Here is a 16,307-nt window from a genome sequence, read left to right on the forward strand (position 1 = left end):
GTCATCTCAGGGTATTGATTCGCTGTTTCGGGTCGTCCACCTCTGGGACTACTAAGCAAACAGCTGGCGATTGCAGCGGCGGCGGCAGCAGCAGTGGTTGCTAGCGATGAGCCAACGAGAAAGACTTCTCAGAATAGGAGAGCAGAAAGCTACTGTTGGTGGGCAAGAATGAGTAGTCTGTCCCTTCCTTTCCCCGCCCTCCCTCACTCCCGCCCTCTTTTCTTAAACATGCAGGACTGGTGTGGTATCATAGTTATTGCACAAATGTCATCACTAAAACAAAACAAAACAAAAAAATTCTTGCTTGTGAAAGCAAGAGAGCTGGTTGTTTGGTCTGCCCCAAGAAATCATCACGAGTTCTACTTTGCACTCAAAATACTGAAGTTTTCCGGCTGGATTAAAACTGAATTCATCAATGGAATGATTTTAAAAAATCAAAACATTCTTGGATACAGTATATATTTGTTTTTTAAACTGTCCTCCAGAGGCAACAGAAGAGGAACGAGATGGCTTGCAATTTATGCTTCCAAAACTTATTTTAGAGTTTCTCAACATTCTCAACATTTCTACTACCATTAGTCTTTGGTAGTTTATCTCTGGGTTAGATGAATTTACAGAAATTTGTCATAATTTATATTTTCAGAATAGAGTACAAATTTTTCCCCTTCAAGCTTAAAAATACTAAGCTATTTACTTATAGTGGTACTCCAGAAAAAATTAGATTCAATAAAGTGGAATTAAGAAAAAATAAATTTCAGGGACCCCCAATCAAATTAGCAAATTATATTTGACTATAAAACAACTTTTTGTAATAACTTTCCTAAAAAGATTTAATCATACAATTGTCATTGTCATCATTATTGTTTTAGAGGCTGTCTAAAACACTCAGGTGAAAAGAAGATTGCTAACTAAATTCAGATTGGATTTCTTAAGGAAATATAATATAACATGTATATGTATCATATATATGACACATTACTTGGACACATCTACGTTTCATCTTTTTTAGAGTAACATTTGGAAAAATAATTTCAATTGTACATGCAATACAAATCATACATTTCAACTCAAACATCTGTAAATAAATATTGAGAAAATACTCTAGATTTCTTAATTTCCAATGTAACATATAGCTCATATGAATATATGTGTATATATATATATATACACATACCTGCACATATGTATGTACATACGCATAAAACTTTAACTTTGCAGAGTACTATATGTATATTTTGCTTCTCACCATCATTCCCTTTCCCTTAATTGTGCAGTCCATCCAAACTGGCTTCCCTCTCCAATCTCCTATCTTTGTATAAGTACTCTCCATGCTTGGAATGAACTCCCTCCTAACCTACCCCTCATATCCCTTTCTTCCTTCAAGAGAGAGCTAATCACTGCCTTCTATGTGAAGACTTTCCTGATACCCCTAAATGCTAGTATCCTTCCTCCTAAATAGTTGTATTTAACTATTTTGCAAGTGTTCTATAGATACACATATGGTCATATTGCCCCTAATAGAGTTTCAGAGAAGAAAATGTTTTTATTATTTTATGTTTGTACCCTCAGCATTTAGCACAGTGTCTGGTATGTGCTAAATGCATAAATGCTCATTGATCAGTTAATTTAAAGCAAGGCACTATAGGGGTAGCTAGGTGACTTGATAGATAGACAGGAGGTCCTGGGTTCAAATTTGAACTCAGACACTTCCTAGCTGTGAGAACCTTGGCAAGTCACTTAACCCCAAGTGCTTAGCCCTTACTGTTCTTCTGCTTTGTGACTGAACTATCAGTTCTAAGAAAGTAAGGGTTAAAAAACAAAACAAAAAGAAGTACTACCATTCCTCTATTTGCTTATTGTTTGACTTGCTTATCATTTTTTTAAGGTGAGTGGGATTTTTCTCCTGTTCCTAGACTTATTCATGAAAACTGATAATTCATCCTAATCATCCTTATTCTTTGCATTTGAACCCCTATAATATTTAGGAAGAAAATTAAATAATTTCTAGCCACATTATTATTCTTATTTTATGAAAAATTTCAAATCTATATTGTCTGATTAGATGAATTTTACAATAAATAAAGCCACAGTTTGTGAAAAAAGGAAGACTCTAAGTCCTACTAAATATGAAATGTTTTTCACTAACCTATGTTTATAATGAAGTTGGGAGAAGATGTTGAACTAATCATTATTTTCCACAGCTATCTTTCCTATTTTCCAAAACTATGAATTGCTTTTATCTTCATCATTTTGTTTATATACACATGTGTATATATGTATATCTCTGTCCAGAAAATAGACATATTTTCTGAAGGTTCTCAATTTTCCAAGGTCAAATTTAAGACAATCTGGCTTGCCTTAGAACAGCCCATGGGACTGAATATGAATTATTTTCCTGCAAATGACCTCTTGAGTTTTTAATTTCTTACCCCATATAATGAGGCTCTCAATATCATGTATAGGGGTTACCACAACAGGAAGAACTAAGGGTGTAGGAAAATGGAAATGAAGGTTTGTTTTTGAAAAGATTGCATTGTCCCTTTCACACACACACACACACACACACACACACACACACACACACACACACACACACACACACAAATACCAGTAGGATATTCCCTGTTCTCATTGTCATTTTCTAGGGGTGCCTCTTTTCACTTGAGAGTTATTTTGTTGATGAAGAGACACAGGAAACCCGAAGCCTCACCCCTCTTCTCCCTGGCTGACCTTTGGAATGCTTCTGTCAGCCAGGAAGACGCTGATATCTTCAGCCCCCTGCCAGCTTAAATTCTTTAAGGGCAGAACCTGCTCAGAGTGTCTCCTGATGTCATTCCAAATGCCTGATGGCCATCTATGGCAATTGGGCTGGGCAGAAGCATGCTGGGAAGCGAGTGTCTGTGGAATGCCTAATGTGGCATTCTGTGACTGCTGCAACCCAGGAGTAGTTCCCTGTTGGGCTCATGATCAGCAACATCCACAGCTCTGAAGGGTAGTATATTCACCAACTCTCAAAAAAAACAAAACAAAACAAACACCCCCCCCCCAACAACCCACAGTAGCTGAAACCATATCATGTTATTGATTTTACTAAAACTTTTTTGGGGTCTTTCCCATTTGGGGGGCAATTCCCACTGATTTCATGGTTGTTACAAATATGTATCATGAGAAGCACACTGACTCAGAGAGTTTATTTGAAGAATTTACATGAGGCATTTACCCTAACTCTCTTTACAGAATTTAGGATAAAGATCTTTCCCCACTTTTATTTGTGGTTAGTTTTTAAAAGGTATTCTTCTACATATAACTTGCTAATTGAGAAATTATTAAAATTTCTCAAGATTTCATAATAATTTTATCCATAACTTATAATTATATTATGAGTTAAAAAGAATGATATAAGATTATTATTAAAAAAAACAGGAAAATACCATGTAGAAATGATACTTTCCTGTGGGCCTGATTGATGTAAAAGGTGAATACTTTAGTACATATTGTTATTCACTAGAGGGGGAAAAGACATATTCCACTGTTTGGGTGAAACCTTTCTAAGGTATTTTGGGACCCCATGTAGAACTAATTAAATCATATATATTTGTATTCCCATATAACCAATTTATTTTATTCACATATAACTGATTTATGTGAGGTGTCTATTATAGTTTTTGGGAATACCCAAGCCTGATTTTTTTAGGGATTAACTAGAGCCCTTCCAGCTCTAAATGTAAGATCTCATGAACTTTTGTAACACTTTTCTATCTAGATCTTTCTCATACTCTCTCAATTTTCCCTCAAGTGTCAGCTAAAATCCCACCTTCTACAAGAAGCCTTGCCCAAATGTCTTCTGATGCTAATACCTTTCCTCTGCTTTATCTCCAACTGATGCAATATGCATTTTGATTTTGTTTTGATGTAGTTGTTTGAATGTTATCACCTCCATTAGATTGTGAGCACCTAGAAAGCAAGGACCATCTTTTGCCTTTCTTTGTGTCTTTAGCACTTACTATACTGGCCCAGGCATAGTAGGCACTAATATATGTTTATTTACTTGACTGGTTATTTTTGAAATATCCTTACAAACACTACTGTCACTGGAAGTTTTATTGAACTAGTCTCTAAGTACTAATCCATAGAGAGCTAAAGAAGCAATAAGAGTTATAAACATTGTTATTTACAGGTATATTTCCATAAAGTTACCAATCTAACAGAGCTCTAATGTTATCTTAGGTGCCCCACCCATCCTAGTTCTAATATACTCTCCAATTCACATAAAGACTGATTTTTAAGCTTTTGTAGTACTCATTTTGGTTGCTCAGGAATGCACCTTCTATTTATATCATTTTCACAATGAAACCAATCACTCCATGAGCTACAATTTTACCTGCCATCCTATTTTCTCAAAAACAAATAATGATAAGTGGGAGTATATATTTGTTTAACTACCGAACAAAGGAATTTGCCCACTTCTTAGAGAGTTATGTTGGGCAGCAATATAATTATTTTGATATTTTCATAGAGAAATACCATGCAACTTCTCCCAAACTGATCTTTCACTTGGTGATATTTGTTGATTCCCTCTTTTCCATCCCTGTTTTGACACACTAACACTGCTTCCAGTAGAACACAAACAGTATAATGAATCTCCTGATGGAACTTAGTTTACATTCTACCTCAAATACTTATTAGCTCTGTGACCCAGGGCAAGTCACCTTCCCTCTCTGAGTTTCATTTTTTTCCATCTTTAAATAGGAATAATAATGGCAACTACCCCACAGGGTTGTTGTGAGTATCAAATAAGAAACTATATATAAGTTTCTGCCTTTCCTAACCAATTACTCTATGTGCTATGTTTTTCTAGATGCCATTTCTTTAGCCTTCTACTTTCTTGGCTTGCAAATGACTAATCTGTTGAACAACTATTACTGCCTCATAATTGTAAATAGTTTTATGGATTTTGTAGAACTGGATAAATTTTGGAAATGTATAAATGTATTTTTCCTAAAACATACAATACTACATGTAGTTTCTTCATGTTATTTTTCAAGTATCTAAGTTTATTTTGAAATATCTATAATGTAATTATATGTGTAAGTGATAATGTGGCAAGGAAGGCAACCTATATTATTGTATAACCTGTATATATTAATGCTGAATTCTTCTCTCCTTAAAGTTCTTTTTTAAAGGAACTTAACAGATGTGATATGCTATCTCAAAAAAGTAACTTCAATAGTACAAGCAGTGTAAGTATTTTAAAATTCAATTTCACAGATTTTCCTAAAGCATGTACTATGCATAAGATTTCAGAGATATAAAGAAGGTGCAGAGACTTCCCCATGGAGCTTATAGTATAGGACAAGTACACAGACTGATGTAATAAAAAAACAAATTTTGTTACGGGAATGCTGTAAAAGAGGTCAGGCAAAGGGCAGTGGGAAAATAAACAAGGAAGTGATTACTTCTTACTTAGGGGATAGGGAAGGATTGGCATAGGAAATGTAGAAATAGCCTGGAAGGATTGCATTTTGAAAGGCAGAAAAAAGAGGAAGGGCATTACCAGTAGTAGTAGGAATGGTATAAGCAAAGACACAGAGTTGGGAACATATAAAGTGTATTCAGAGAATGTCAAGTAGTATAGTTTGATTGGAGCATAGGATTCATGAAGGGAAGAAATGAAGATATAAAGACTGATTGGAGTTAGACTGTGATTGTTATGCTAAGTAATTTATACTTTTTGTAGGCAATAAGGAGGCAGGTCATTAATTAAGGTTTTTTGAGTCAGGTGAGTGTGTTTGTGTGTGTGCTGAATTTGCTGCTGGAAAATTATTCTTCAGGGGGTATATAGTATGTATCATAAGTGAAAAGCAGCAGATCAGGGGCAGATATTTAAATTAGGAAACTGAGAGGCAATGAGAACCACCTCTAGGATAGTGGCAGTAGGATATGATTGGACAATTGGGAGAGGCATTATGGAAACAGAAGTGGTAGGACTTGGTGATTAGCTGAAAACGTAGAGAAGAGAGAAGAATGCATCAAGATGACTGCAGTTTCTTGCCTAAGTTTTTGGGGAAATGATGGTACTGTTAAAAGAAATAAGTAAGTTAGGAGGAAGTGATTTGGGTAAAAAGTTTTGGACATTTTGAAGGGTATGAATTTGAAGGGAATGCAGTTAATCTAGGTTGAGATTTCTAGGAGGTAAGTAGGCATGCTGTATTACAGCTAAGCATAGGGGTCCAGACCAGAACTATAGATTTGGGAGTCAATTTCATGAGGTGGTACTTGTGGTCACAGGACTAAATGGCTTTATCCAGAGAGAAAAGGATAGAATTTTTATGAATTTTATGAATTAGGAAGTGGAAGAAGGAAAAAGAGGAAACAGGACAAAGAATGAGTGGTCAACAAAGCTGATGACAAACCAATAGAATATACACACCCTGAACCTAAGTAAAGATAGAATTTCAGGGAGATTAGATACTGACAAAACAAGAGAAAATGCTGAAGACTGAAAAAAGAGTTCTGGATTTGTTACAGATTATGGCTTACTGTCATGAAACCAATTTCAGTGGAGTAGAAGTGAAGGCAGAAGTCAGACAGAATTCAGGAGGTTAAAGATAGTAAATAAAATTATTAATGACAATCTTTTTCCTTTTCCCCAGATACCCTTATTGATGAAACAATTTCTTCTCTTCCCTCTTTATATTAGAATCACAGGTTAACATATCAGATATAATCTCCCTGAGGGCAGATATTTGCCATTTTTTATCTTCTCCACTTCAATGTCTTGCACATAGCAGAGCTTGATAAATATTTGTTGAATTAAATGGAATTGCATTATTCATGGTTAGTATGGCCAGTTGAGTTTGACACAAGGAGAAACACTTTTCTACTTCCCACAACTATGGTCATGGAAGTCCCCATGAGGAAAGAGCTACTAAGTGTCACCTAAGAAAAGTATACGCTTAGCAGTAAACTCTACTAAAAGTTACTTAGTGTCAACACAGGCTATTTCCCATTTATAAATAAGAATATATGTCAAGATCACAGTGGAATCTCTCCATTCCGGGACGTCATAAACTTAAAATTCTTATTTTGCATAAATGGAAGAATTGAACCCTTTATGTGTTTCAGGAGGAGTAAATATGACATCAGAATTGTGTAGGTATGCTTATTTTATGTAATAAAAGTGTCTCTTTAAGTAGTCAGAAATAAATATAATTACAAATCAATAATTTTTTCTTTTGTCTGAGGAAATTTATTTTTCCTTTTGACCTCTTCATTTTTCATTATTAAATTTACTCCCCTCTTCTCCTTTTCCAGTCATCCTGCCTTCCTTTTATCTCACAAAGTTAAAGAGGGTTGCAAAAATTCAAAGGAACAATTTCAGTGAGTTTGAGGGGAAAAAAAAGACTCACTGAGTTGTTACTTTTTTATTGCCTGTAGATTGTAGCCTCCTTAAATGCTATTTGCAATACATTGACTACTACTGTGTGTACTAACATGCCAAGCTACATTTTCCCATTTGGGGGGCGGGGCAGAGGGGAATCTTGTTTTGTATTTCAGGATAATAGAATATTTCCAACCCTGTTAAGTTTTCAACTGGGATAAAAGACATCAATTCCAGTGTCTCTAGATAAAAGAATTTAAAAGAAAATGATGTGATCTTATCATAGTGGCACTTTGCTGACACTTTCCTTACCTGGATGTGGTGGCTCTTAGCCTTTATATATGACTTGAGATCCATCACTTTTTGGTCACTGTGCCTTAACAGTTGGGAGCTAAGATGTCCAGTAGACAGTCCTAAAGATATGATATCCAATAGCTAGTAAGACAGAGAAGGTCAGTGACCATGTGAACTCAGCACAGCTGCCCCAAATTGATTAATAGACATGCCTGATAGAAATATTAGGATGATGGAATAAAATATCTTAATCTAGAAGGAATCTTTAGAAAGTTTAGTTCAACCATTTAATTTTATAGATGAGTAAGCAGGGCACCAGGGAGATAAACTGACTTGCTGTTGGTCTCACGGGTAGAGAGATGATGCATCCCACCACAGCCTCAAGACAAGCGGCAAATACTAGACCAGAGGACTGACATGACTAGCAAAGAGTAACAGGAAGTAACTCAGTGACATCATCAGAAGACATTGGTGGCTATGTGCCAGAAACCTCAGTATGTGGAAATAATATTCAATTGCTATTTTTATTACTGTCCTATTATTAATTTGTTTTGAACTAATTGTGTCCTCTTGCTGTCTATTAAAAGTAAACATATTATGAGAGTTTGTGAGCTATAATTTTGAGGGATTATGGACCTACTTGAAATTAGGGTAACCTTTTTAGGGCTCAGTGTTTGAGAGGGGAATACCCTAATGTTATATAAATATGAAAGACTCTATTTTAAAAAATTGGAAGCTGAGGTAAAGAAAAATTAAATAACTCGTCCTAGATTATCTACCCAGTAAGTCTACCAATAGGACTTGACCTTAGTCTTATTCTAAAATCCAGTGTTTGTCTAATATATCATGATGCCTCCAAATGACTTGTAAAGATATTTGGAAGGGCTTCTTATATTCCAATATCAAACAACTTTCAGTGAGTTTAATAATTTGCTACCTACTGTCCCCAAAGTTTCTGGGGCTCCTCTTCAGAATTGATTTCAAATTTTGTTTGGAAAAATTCTCACTGGTGGTAAATTTTCCTTATTTGAGAGTAGATTTGGTTTTTGGAAGGAGTCAAAATGGAACTCATTATCTTTTCTCCTGATTCCTCTTCCCGTTTTTCATATCTACCCAGCCTACTGTCTCTATTATTATAGAGGACAAAATGGAGGAATTGTCTTTGACTCCTTACTATCTTTTACTGTCCATAACTGACTTATTGCCAAAGCCTATCCATTTCATCTTTTCAAAATCTCTCAGACAAACTCTCCCCCCCACCCCCTTGCCAGCATTATAGTGGAAGCCTTCATTAACTCACACCTGTATTATTACAATAGCCCACTGGTGGGTTTGCCCTACCTCAACTCCCTCTCCACTCCAACCAGTTCCCTATTCAGCCACTAAAATGATTTTCCTAAATTTCAAGTCCAACTATGTCATCCTCAACCCCCACACTCATTCAATAAATTCCAATGACTCCCTCTTGCTTCCAAGAGCAAATAAAAAAATGCTTTGTTCAGTATTTTAAGCTCTCCATAACCTAAGCCCCTCCGACTTTCTAGTCCTTTCACATTTTATTCCTCCACTCTTCCATAAACAAGACAACACCATGACACTACTCCAGAAATTTTCTTTGGCTGTCCCTCATGCTTGGAATGCTCTCCCCTTTTCAACTCTGCCTACTGGCTTACCTGGCTTCCTTTAAGTACCAATTAAATTCCATCTTTTACAGCAAGACTTTTCCAACCCTTTTTAATTCCAGTCCTTTCCCTCTGTTATTTTCTATTTATCCTGTACATACTTTGTATATATTTGTCTATATGCTGTTTTCCCCATTAAATTGTAAGCTTCTTGAAGGCAGGAGCTGTCTTTTGTCACTTTTTGCATCCCCAGAGCTTATCCCAGTGCCTATCACATAGTAAGCACTCAATAAAGTGCTTTATTTTTATTGGTTTGATCAAACAAAAAATAATTTTTAAATTAAAAGACATGTCTATAAAATAACGAAATGTTTTCTCACGTAATTTGAAAACAGTTGAAAAGAGGATCTTCAATATGGTTTTTTGAACTCTTTATCTTCTGTCTTGGAATTCATACTAAGTAGAGATTGTAAGTCTGAAGAGTACTCAGGGCTAGGCAACTGGAGTTAAGTGACTTGCCCAGGCCACATGGCTTGAAAATCTTTCAGGTCAGATTAGAACCCAGGCCCTCCTGTCTCCAGGCTTGGCCCTCTACCCAATGTGCTATGTTTAGCTGCCTCTTCAAAATATTTTGAGAAAAGACAACACTGAAACAAAAAGCTTTCTAGTATTTGAGGGTCAGCAGAAATTTCTATGATTCAGATTTTCATCTTGCTATTTCCTTCACCTAGAATGGTGCCTTGCAAATACTAGCTGCTTAATAAATGCTTATTGAATTCAATGATTAGTTCTGAAATATTTGTTAATCTCTTTATGGCTAGACTTCATAAAGTCAGGTTTTAAGTTCTTAATTAATGATAGCTTACATTTCTACAATGTTTCCTATCTTACAATGTTTATGTATTCATTTTTATACTATATTTGCAGTCTAGGAGGGCAGTGGTGAAAATATCATTGTTTCCCTTCTATAGATGAAGACATTTAAACCTCACTAATGCCAAATGACTTCTTCAACATTGCATAGTTTATGAGTGCCAGAGCTGGAAGTTATCTTCTGAGTGCCAGGTTAGGGCTCATTTCTCTCCACCGAATTGTCTTCCCTGGCTTGCCTTCCCAATTCAATCATATTTGAAGTCCTCTCGGATATATGATGCCATTTCTTAACCTTTACTTGCTTTTTCTTCAGTTCCTATAATGGTATTTAATATGTAAGAGGTACACAATAAATGCATGCTTGTTGCCTCAACCTTGAACATCTTGATATCCAAGTCATCCTTTTACTACAGTTGTTTACTAAAGTACTGCTGTTTCTTGGGTAACAAGCCTTTCATTGATTCGTAATCCTATTAGGCATCTAGTAATTACCATCATCCTCAAAGCAGTCAATAGACAATTGGCCTCTCCACCTCAGTCTACCTCAGAGCTACCACAGGGATATATTCTTGGGCACCCAGCTTATTTCACGTGGCACCCAATAGCCAAAATGGACTTGAAGTCCTTTATGTAATGCCAGCACTTTGTTAGAGCTTAGAACCAAGGAAGGAAAAACTTTCTCAAGTATTCTTCATTCTGGATTTAAATGCTATTCAGTAAATGGCAATTTTGTTCTCTGGGCAAACATCTTCGAGTTGGCTTATGAAAATGGTAAATATGTATTTTTTAAATATTCTAAAAGTAATCCCCCAACTTTTTAAAGGCTAAAATGCTAGTAGTCCTAAAATCTTCCCCCTCCCCAGCCCCCTATTCTCAAGTCTCAATTTTCTAAAATTATGTATGATAGTAATTTTTTGGGGTCAGGTCAAATCTCTATATTCTGTCACCTTTAATAATTTGCCACAACTAAGCCTTCCTCCTTAGGGACTGGATTTAAGTGATTATTACAATTAAATCCTCTCTCTGGAGTTTTCATAACAATTGATAGTGAAAGTAGAGATGATTTCATCAATGTGTGGTATCTCAAACAATCTGGGGCAGTTAGGTAGCACAGTGGATAGAGCACCAGACCTGGTGTTGGGAGGATCTGGGTTCAAATCTGACCTCAGACACTTTCTATCTATATGACCCTTACATATTTATTAAGCACCTACTATGTGCCAGTCATGGTGCTAAGGTCTACTGACTTAACTTTTCTTATACTTAACATAAGCAGACACAGACCTGGAAGATACCATTTTCCAGATGAAGAAACTGTACCTCAGGGAGGCTAAGCAACTTTTCCATAGTCATATGTAGAATGTCAAAGTTAGATTTGAATCCAGACTTTCCAAACTCTAAGTTCAGCATTCTTTATGCCATCCTACCTTTTTTTCTTAAGCGTATAGCTATAGACTTTTAAGTTTATATAATCATGTAGAGGAGTGAGAAGTTAACTGACTTGCACACAGTCACTCTACTACTCTGAGTCAGAATCAAGAAGTGAACTCAATCCTGCCAGACTCTAAGGCTGACCTCTCTATCCATTACAGCCTTATCCCTCTCTCCAAAGCTACTTCTAAAGTTAAAAATCTATTTCTGTTAATTGTGAAATGTTTTGCCCTCATGTTTCATACTCCTTAGCTATAACTTCGTCCATGTCTTAGAAGATATTATTAATTGTTACCTTCTAGCTGTACTTTTGTCAGCGACATCTCCTTGTGTTTGCTTTGGAATTTGGATTTTGTTTTAGTAAGAACTGCCCCCTTTATCTCCCAGTATAGTGAGTACCCTCTATTAAAAGGAGACTTGTGAATATATCCTGCAGACAAGTTTATAGAATCATTGAAGAGTGGTTCACATTTAATCCTGTAAGTTAGATAGTGAAACTTTAAATATCTTTATCTCACACATGAAAAAAAAAAATGAGATTCAGAAGGCTGACATTTGAACACAATCATACAGCTAGTAAAGTACAATGCTGCCTTCAAGGCTAGTACTCTGTCCATTATATCAGAAGCTGGGAAAGTATGGCTATTGGGTCAGTAATGGACTAAAAGTTGTTTTGTGTTCTCCACTGGTTTTACTAGTTAAATGTTGTTCTGTGGGATGATCTGTCACTTAGATTATTAATGTGTTAACGTATTTACAGCTGGAGGAAGGGGGCTTGCTAAAGCTGACAAGGGGCATGTTGATATGGCCCAATGGTAGCAATACTATTTCTTGGTTTGCTCTCTCTGTAGGCCACAAGAAGCACAGGAGAATCTACTGAACTACCATGAAAATTAATTGCCTTTCATTTTAATTTAAATATTTACGGCAGGCTAAATAAAGAAGAGAAAAAACTCATTGCTTTTGCTCATTGTTTTCACTTTATGATAGATGGGGAAGCAGGGGGGGGTAGCTAAAATTCCCTATCAATAAATTTGATCAAGGATTTTAATCTTTAATTGGCTTTCCTTGAGTTGGGCTTTACTTAAGTCTTACATTCAATATACTATAGATGAAAATTACTTGAACTAGGATATGGAAAATATTGTCAAAGTCTCTGTGTTGCAATAAAAAATGGTTGCAATAAAAGAGAAAGTATGTTTAATTCAGAGTTAAACTACTTTAAACTACAAGTCCAAGATCTGCCAATTTCTAGTTATGTGATCCTGGGCAAATAACTTAAAGTATTTGAGCTTTGGTCTCCTCATGACCACTAAGGACCCTTGAATCTCTAAATCTATGGAATTTGAGGATAGTCCATGGAAAACTGAATGATGATATTTGCCTCATAGGGTTAATTGTGAAGACAGAATTAGAAAATAAAAGGAAAATGCCTCAGAAATTACAAAGCAATATTTAATATGTGAGCTAAATATGTGAAATAGGAAGATGGAAATAAATTAGATAAGGAAAAAAGAGGGAGAAAGAATGGGAAAGATGGGAAATAGAAACTTTACCCCTTTCTGAATATAATCTAATCAAAATCCCACTGGATTAAAGGTTTGGTAAGGACTGCTGAGTAACATGTAATTTTTAACCACTCATTTACATATTATCCAGTGACAGCTGATAACTGTCAATCAGATGGACTGTCAATGGGATCACATATGTTAATATGCATGTAAATTGCACATAAAAAATCCTAACTATTTTGTCCTCCTCAAAACATACCAATTAACCATTTTTTGGGGGGTAGATTCATCTTTCTAGGACTAAGCAATTTTACATGATACATCCCACTTTCTGGGGCAGTTTCCCGAATGTATATATGTGTATGTTAGTTCCTTGATAACATGGGGTATTGCCTTATGGAGCTGAAAGCTTAGAAACTATACTTTTTAGAATTAAAAAAAGTTTTCAAAAGGCTTTCTGAGTTATATAGTTTTAAAATAATTTATGAATAAGTTTAATTTTTCTCCAGTATCTGTAACCTTTATCAAAAAGTAGTATCCACTACAAATAAATTCCAGTGTTAATATTCTTAAACTCTACAATTATTTCTAGAGGGCATTATTGGTCACTTTTATTATGGTTTCTGTCAAATTTGCAGGTAAAATGGATTTTAAAGTTATTCATGATAAGGAATCTAGAGGTTTTTCATAATTAAAAAGGAAAATATTGGAATCAGTAGATTAAAAAGCATATGAAGAGGTGGAAGATTTTTATAATGTTTACATATTTTAAAGTGCTAATTATTCAGATTTTTTGTATTATTATTGATACAGAAATTTGATCATCAAAATGAACAGAAATGCTAACAAAATTAAGAGGTAATTGCAGTAAAGTTAATTTTTTTTTCTGAAAATGATTTGATCTATAATTTTTTATGTCACAATCTTCATTTTGAAAGTTAAATGACCCTAACATTTATTAGTATAATATTTAAAGGAAATTTAAAAATGATTTTCAAGTGAACTGAATTACAGGTTTGCCTTTTTACAATATAATAAATTCATGTAAGACATTGCTTTTAATTATTGTAACCCAGACTCTAGCAAGAACATAATTAAATGTTTTGGAGATAATAGCACATTGTATTACTTTCTTTAGCAAATTTGTAGATATTATCCAAAATACATAAATGGCTTTTACTATTCTCTAAATAAACAATATTCAGGCTTAGAGTTATTTAAATATATAATCATTTATCACTAAAATGTATATAAATGCAGATAATATGTCTTAAACATAAAAATGTCAGATAATTTTTTTCCATTTAACATAAAGCATTGTCTCCTAAGGTTATTCAATAATTTATGATTAAAAGAAAACCCCCAATACAAAGCTATTAACATTACTTTAAACAATTATCAAGCCAGACTAGAAGAGTATGAGCTTTGGGGAATAGTTTGCCAAGAAATGGCATGTTCCTGTAATTATAGTTATTTTTTTGCTATTATGCCCCCCCAAAGCAAGTTTAAGCTAATTAATTTATACTTCATGCCATTCAGATTAACTATAGTAATGTAAAATGATGTCTAGTAATATCAAATCAAAAAAGCAAATTCAGAAGAGTCACTTGTATTGATAGTTAGCTTCTTTTTTAAGGTATTGAACTCAGTCCTAACAACTCAAAGAATTGATTGTACAGTAATTTATTGCATTATTGGTCAATATATTCTGCTATAGCTTCTACATTCATTGGGATATATTTCTGGTAAACATGAGATTTGGTCATTGAAATGATTTCATATGTTTACTATGTAAAATCTCTGCTTCAAGCCTTTCATTTTCTTGTTTAAATAAATGTTTTTAATTTACTTTAATATACAACAATTTGTAAGAAATGCTATGAAGCATACCTGAAAGAATGAATTCGTAAATAGAAGTATATAAAGAATTACTTTAAAAATTATACCCTAATGTGGTTTAATTTTTCATGTTGTTTTCCACTAATTACAATATTCTTCTGAAAGTATTTTTCTAAACTTTTGAATTCAAGAAAACAATAAAAACTACAAAAAATGACTTTGAAAAGAAATGTAAAAAGATATCTGATGATGCTTTTACTCAAAATAAATTTTCTTTTCTTATGCCTCAGGCATTTTAAATAATCAGTCAAGAACATATTTCCCTTTAATAGTTTATATTTTTATATTTTAATAGTTTATAGTCTTATAAGGTGTTTCCAAAATGCTTAAAAAGTTATATATCTCCACTCTCAGAAAATGTTTTTTTTATCACACACAGAGTCCTAAAACACAGAATAGTTTGAAATATTTATATATATGTATATTTAAGTTCACATTAATTGAAATGTTACTTTCAATTAAAATTGCTTGGAATTAGACAAAAAGATAGAATGAAAATCTGTTTATTTGTTTAAACTACCTAATACAACTATTTGGGTTAACACTTCAGTCTTCTAATATTGGAGAATGGAAAACTACATATTCAGGAATTAACTATTTGCTTTTCAAAATAAAACTTAAAAAAGTTTATAGATAAGTAGAATGATAGGATAGCTCTACTTGAAACAGGATGTAAGCTGATTATGGAGTGGAGTAGTACTCATCTCCTGTAGTTTCACCACCTCCATGAAGATGGATACGCAGGGAATGTCTCTTTCTACATATAAAAATCAACTTTTAAAGACCTTAAAAATAAATTTTGTTCATAAAAACTCACCAGTGCCTTTATGCTTCTCCAGGAAGTCGTACCCGTCAGCACCTGCTGAGGGTTTTGTTGTTGAAACTCTGACAGGTAAAAAAATTCCTGCAGAATAAAGCCAGACCAGCTGGCTTTGAAGAGAAACCCCCCAGTTTGGGTTGTGTTTGCTCCGATCTCCTTTTCTATGAAGACAGAGGCTTTTCCCCCTTTGGTTGTTGAGTCGTAAGATGCGTGATCCCTGTGCACAAGTGTCTGGCAGGACTCTATGCACCTGTTCTTGCCACTCTAGAGTAAATTTAGCTGTAAATGGTATCACTGACAACTAGACCTTTGTCAGCGCTGGCAAAAGAACACAGAATTACTGTCCCCCCAAAACTATGTCGCAAGATCAAATGGAAAATATCAAATCAGTAGTCCTATCCAAAATCACTCCTAAAAAAAATAGAAATTACTTTCATATGGCAAAACAAGTTTCCTTCTTTCACGTAGACTTTTAA

At 34.5% G+C, this 16,307-nt stretch overlaps 1 protein-coding gene across 7 annotated transcripts in view; it reads right to left on the reverse strand.

Annotated features, from left to right (window-relative positions):
* Window positions 1–16,037, reverse strand: part of MEF2C (myocyte enhancer factor 2C) — a 207,027-nt gene extending 190,990 nt beyond the window's left edge. For 3 of the 7 annotated variants that reach the window (XM_056824625.1, XM_056824624.1, XM_007487338.1), the window contains exon 1: window positions 15,829–16,035. The gene's annotated coding sequence lies outside the window, so the exon portion shown is untranslated. Of the gene's footprint in view, window positions 1–7,693; window positions 7,817–15,828 lie in introns of all 7 variants that reach the window. The other 4 variants (XM_056824626.1, XM_056824623.1, XM_007487342.2 and 1 more) reach the window with 2 other exon arrangements.
* Between the last annotated feature and the right edge of the window lie 270 nt (window positions 16,038–16,307).

The sequence above is a fragment of the Monodelphis domestica genome, chromosome 3 (assembly GCF_027887165.1).
Source record: "Monodelphis domestica isolate mMonDom1 chromosome 3, mMonDom1.pri, whole genome shotgun sequence".
NCBI lineage: Eukaryota > Metazoa > Chordata > Mammalia > Didelphimorphia > Didelphidae > Monodelphis > Monodelphis domestica.